Here is a 6,000-nt window from a genome sequence, read left to right on the forward strand (position 1 = left end):
GTATACAAACTTCTAAGTTTGGTGTCTTGCATGCATTGTTTATTTGATTTTAGTTGCATTTTGATTATTCCTCATTATTAAAAATCCAAAAAAATTTTTAATTTATGTCTTTTCAAGTCAATAATACAGAGAATTGAAGATTCAGAACATACAACAGAGGAATTACACAGAAAAAGCTGGGCGTTCAAAACGCCCAGTGAGGAAGGAAAACTGGCGTTTAAACACCAGCCAGGTACCTTGGCTGGGCGTTTAACACCCAAAAGGGTAGCATTTTGGGCGTTAAACGCCAGAATGGATACCAATTTTTCAATTTTTCAAAAAAAATTTTCAAAATCTTTTAATTTATTTTCGAAAATTTCTTCCCCTCTTCTCACATCCTTCTACTTATGGACTAACACTCCTCCTCAATGCACAATTCGAACTCTATCCTTCTTGATAAGTTCGAATTCTTCTACCTCTTCCTTCTATTTTTCTTTTCCTTTGACACTTCAAAGAATCTCTATATTGTGACATAGAGGATTCCATATTTTCTTGTTCTCTTCTCTTTCATATGAGCAGGAACAAAGACAAAAGCATTCTTATTGAGGCTGACCTTGAACCTGAAAGGACCTTGAAGCAAAAGCTAAGAGAAGCTAAAGCACAACTCTCTGGAGGGGACATAACAGAAATCTTCAAACTAGAAGAAGATATGGCAGTCGAAAATAACAACAATGCCAACAATGCAAGGAAGGTGCTAGGTGACTTTACTGCACCTACTCCCGACTTCTATGGGAGAAGCATCTCTATCCCTGCCATTGGAGCAAACAACTTTGAGCTTAAGCCTCAATTAGTTTCTCTAATGCAACAGAATTGCAAGTTCTATGGACTTCCATTGGAAGATCCTCATCAGTTTTTAGCTGAGTTCTTGCAAATCTGTGACATTGTCAAGACCAATGGGGTTGACCCTGAGGTCTACAGACTTATGATATTCCCTTTTGCTGTAAGAGACAGAGCTAGGATATGGTTGGACTCACAACCTAAAGTAAGCCTGTACTCTTGGGAAAAGCTAGTCAATGCCTTCTTGACAAAGTTCTTTCCACCTCAAAAATTGAGTAAGCTTAGAGTGGAAGTCCAAACCTTCAGACAGAAGGAAGGTGAATCCCTCTATGAAGCTTGGGAAGGATACAAACAATTGATCAAAAAGTGTCCTTCTGACATGCTTTCTGAATAGAGCATCATAGGTATCTTCTATGATAGTCTATCTGAACTGTCCAAGATGTCATTGGACAGCTCTGCTGGAGGGTCTCTTCATCTGAAGAAGACGCCTACAGAACCTCAAGAACTCATTGAAATGGTTGCAAATAACCAATTCATGTACACTTCTGAAAGGAATCCTGTGAACAATGGGACGAATCAGAAGAAAGGAGTTCTTGAGATTGATACTCTGAATGCCATATTGGCTCAGAACAAAATATTGACTCAACAAGTCAATATGATTTCTCAAAGTCTGTCTGGAATGCAAGCTGCACCAGGCAGTACTAAGGATGCTTCATCTGAAGAAGAAGCTTATGATCCTGAGAACCCTTCAATGGAAGAGGTGAATTACATGGGAGAACCCTATGGAAACACCTATAATCCTTCATGGAGAAATCATCCAAATCTCTCATGGAAGGATTGATGAGCGGATAATTTGTACGCTTTTTGGCATTGTTTTTAGTATATTTTTGGTATGATCTAGTTAGTTTTTAGTATATTTTTATTAGTTTTTAGTTAAAATTCACTTTTCTGGACTTTACTATGAGTTTGTGTGTTTTTCTGTGATTTCAGGTATTTTCTGGCTGAAATTGAGGGTCCTGAGCAAAAATCTGATTCAGAGACTAAAAAGGACTGCAGATGCTGTTGGATTCTGACCTCCCTGCACTCGAAGTGGATTTTCTGGAGCTACAGAAGCCCAATTGGCGCGCTCTCAACGGCATTGGAAAGTAGACATCCTGGGCTTTCCAGCAATGTATAATAGTCCATACTTTGCCCGAGATTTAATGGCCCAAACCAGCGTGGCAAATCAGCCTCAGAATTTCCAGCGTTTAACGCTGGAACTGGCATAAAACTTGGAGTTAAACGCCCAAACTGGCATGAAAGCTGGCGTTTAACTCCAGAAAAGGTCTGTACACATGAAAGCTTCAATGCTCAGCCCAAGCACACACCAAGTGGGCCCGGAAGTGGATTTTTCTGTCATTTACTCATTTCTGTAAACCTTAGGTTACTAGTTTACTATTAATAGGATCTTTTGACATTGTATCTGTACCTCATGACACTTTACACGTTTCTTTGTGTACCTTCCACAGCATGAGTCTCTAAACCCCATGGTTGGGGGTGAGGAGCTCTGCTGTGTCTTGATGGATTAATGCAATTACTACTGTTTCTTATTCAATCATGCTTGCTTCCATTCTAAGATATCACTTGTTCTTAACCCGGATGAATGTGATGATCCGTGACACTCATCATATTCTCAACTATGAACGTGTGCCTGACAACCACCTCCGTTCTACCTTAGATTGAGTAGATATCTCTTGGATTCTTTAATCAGAATCTTCGTGGTATAAGCTAGAACTGATGGCGGCATTCAAGAAAATCCGGAAGGTCTAAACCTTGTCTGTGGTATTCTGAGTAGGATTCAATGATTGAATGACTGTGACGAGCTTCAAACTCCTGAAGGCGGGGCGTTAGTGACAGACGCAAAAGAATCAATGGATTCTATTCCGGCCTGATCGAGAACCGACAGATGGATAGCCGTGCCGTGACAGGGTGCGTTAAACATTTCCACTGAGAGGATGGGAGGTAGCCACTGACAACGGTGAAACCCTACATACAGCTTGCCATGGAAGGAGCTTTGCGTGTTTGATGAAGAAGACAGTGGGAAAGCAGAGATTCAGAAGATGGAGCATCTCCAAAACCTCAACCTATTCTCCATTACTGCATAACAAGTACTTATTTCATGTTCCTTTGCTTTTCACAATCAATCCTGATAATTTCTGATATCCTGACTAAGATTTACAAGATAACCATAGCTTGCTTCAAGCCGACAATCTCCGTGGGATCGACCCTTACTCACGTAAGGTATTACTTGGACGACCCAGTGCACTTGCTGGTTAGTTGTGCGGGGTTGCAAAAGTGTGATTGCAATTTCGTGCACCAAGTTTTTGGCGCCGTTGCCGGGGATTGTTCGAGTTTGGACAACTGACGGCTTATCTTGTTGCTTAGATTAGGATTGTTTTATTTTTGTTGGTTTAGAGTCTTTTAGTTGAGTCTAGTTTCATATTTTAAGTTTGGTGTCAATTGCATGCTTTTACATTTCTTTTAATTTTCGATTTTGCATGTCCTTAGTCCCTTTTTGATCCGTAAAAATTCTAAGTTTGGTGTCCTCTTTGTGTTTTTCCCTTAAAAATTTTCGAAAATTAGTGTTTGATTTTCTAAAAATTTTAAGTTTGGTGTCATTTTGTTGTTTTTCTCTTTCCTCTTTTCAAAAATCAAATCTTTTTCATAAAAATTTTTCAATCATATCTTTCTAATTGCTAATCTCAAAATCTTTTTAATTAACTAATTGATTCAGTTTTCAAGTTGCTTTGATCCTATTTTCTTTTAATTTTCAAATTTTTTTTATTTTATTTTCCTTTTGTTTTTATTTTATTTTTCGGTTAATTCAAAAAAAAAAACAAAAATTATCTACTTGCAATCCATATCAGTTCCCTTTATCCACTATGGACCTAAGTGGGATTGATCAGTCCAGAAGGACTCTGGGGTCATATGCCAACCCCATTACAGCTGCATATGGGAGTAGCATCTGTACGCCTCCCATCAAAGCAAGCAGCTTTGAGCTAAATCCTCAACTCATTATCATAGTGCAGCAAAATTGCCAGTATTCCGGTCTTCCACAGGAAGAACCTACTGAGTTTCTGGCACAGTTCTTACAGATTGCTGACACAGTACATGATAAAGAGGTGGATCAAGATGTCTACAGACTATTACTGTTTCCATTTGCTGTAAAAGATCAAGCTAAAAGGTGGTTGAATAACCAACCTACAACAAGCATAAAGACATGGAAACAGTTATCAGACAAATTCCTGAATCATTTTTACCCTCCAAAGAGGATGACACAGCTAAGGCTGGACATCCAAGGCTTTAAACAAGAGGATAATGAATCCCTTTATAATGCCTGGGAGAGGTATAGAGGTATGCTAAGAAAATGCCCCTCTGAAATGTTTTCAGAGTGGGTACAGTTAGACATCTTCTACTATGGGCTTACAAAAAAGGCTCAAATGTCTTTAGACCACTCAGCTGGTGGATCTATACACATGAGGAAGACAATTGAAGAGGCTCAAGAGCTTATAGACACTGTTGCTAGAAATCAATATTTGTATTCTAGCAATGAGTGCTCTCCAAAAGAGGAAGTCATGGCAGTAGCCACTGATCCTAATCCTCAAGAACAGATGATTGAGCTTAATCAACAATTGCTCCTGATGACAGAACAGTTAGCAGAATTTAAAGAGATGCTCTATGAAACTAAAGTTGCTAACAAGAACATAGAACTGCAGTTGAAGCAAGCAAAACAGCAAATATCTAAACAGATAACAGAGGAATGTCAAGCAGTTCAACTGAGGAGTGGGAAGACACTGGATAACACTGTTCAAAAGAGCAAAAGGCCAAATAAGGAACAATTGACAGAGGATAACCAACCCACTGTTCAAAATCCCTCTGAGGACAGTAAGAGCCCAGAGAGGAACACTTTTGGCGTTCAAACGCCAGAGAGGGAAGGAAAGCTGGCGTTAAACGCCCATTCCTTGCCCAGTTCTGGCGTTCAAATGCCAGAAAAGGGAGAGAAGTTGGCGTTTAATGCCCAATCTTCACCCATTCCTGGCGTTCAGACGCCAAGGGAGGATCAGACACCTGAGAGTGCTGACAGTAATCCCTCTAACAAGGCTTCTTCAACCACTTCTGTAAGGAACAAACCTGCAGCAACTAAGGTTGAAGAATATAAAGCCAAGATGCCTTATCTTCAGAAACTCCGCCAAGCGGAGCAGGATAAGCAATTTGCCCGCTTTGCAGACTATCTAAGGACTCTTGAAATAAAGATTCCGTTTGCAGAGGCACTTGAGCAAATACCTTCTTATGCTAAGTTCATGAAAGAGATCTTAAGTCATAAGAAGGATTGGAGAGAAACTGAAAAAGTATTTCTCACTGAAGAATGCAGTGCAGTCATTCTAAAATGCTTACCAGAAAAGCTTCAAGATCCAGGAAGCTTTATGATACCATGCACATTAGAAGGCGCTTGTACCAAGACAGCCCTATGTGATCTTGGAGCAAGCATCAATCTAATACCTGCATCCACTATCAGAAAGCTTGGGTTGACTGGAGAAGTCAAACCAACCAGGATATGCCTCCAACTTGCTGATGGCTCCATTAAACATCCATCAGGCATAATAGAGGATATGATTGTCAAGGTTGGGCCATTTGCCTTTCCAACTGACTTTGTGGTGCTGGAAATGGAGGAGCACAAGAGTGCAACTCTCATTCTAGGAAGACCTTTCCTAGCAACTGGACGGACTCTCATTGATGTACAAAAAGGGGAAGTAACCCTGAGAGTCAATGAGGATGAGTTCAAGTTGAATGCTGTGAAAGCTATGCAACATCCAGACACACCAAATGACTGCCTGGGCGCTGACATTATTGACTCTTTGGTGGAAGAGATCAACATGACTGAAAGCCTAGAATCAGAGCTTGAAGACATCTTCAAGGATGCTCAGCCTGATCAAGAAGAACCACAAGAAACAAAGGAATTTTCGAAAATTCCTCAGGAGGAGGATAAGCCTCCCAAACCTGAACTCAAACCACTACCACCATCCCTGAAGTATGCATTTCTGGGAAAGGGTGACACTTTTCCAGTGATTATAAGCTCTGCTTTAAATCCACAGGAAGAGGAAGCACTGATTCAAGTGCTAAGGATACACAAGACAGCTCTTGGGT

The 6,000-nt window shown here is 40.2% G+C and overlaps 1 non-coding gene across 1 annotated transcript; it reads right to left on the reverse strand.

The window, feature by feature from the left end:
* Positions 1-1,093: 1,093 nt before the first annotated feature.
* On the reverse strand, positions 1,094-1,201 carry LOC130983553 (small nucleolar RNA R71). Its single transcript, XR_009087538.1, has one exon. It is a non-coding gene; the product is annotated as a small nucleolar RNA R71 (small nucleolar RNA).
* Positions 1,202-6,000: the final 4,799 nt, after the last annotated feature.

The sequence above is a fragment of the Arachis stenosperma genome, chromosome 5 (genome assembly GCF_014773155.1).
Source record: "Arachis stenosperma cultivar V10309 chromosome 5, arast.V10309.gnm1.PFL2, whole genome shotgun sequence".
In the NCBI taxonomy this organism is placed as follows: Eukaryota; Viridiplantae; Streptophyta; class Magnoliopsida; order Fabales; family Fabaceae; genus Arachis; species Arachis stenosperma.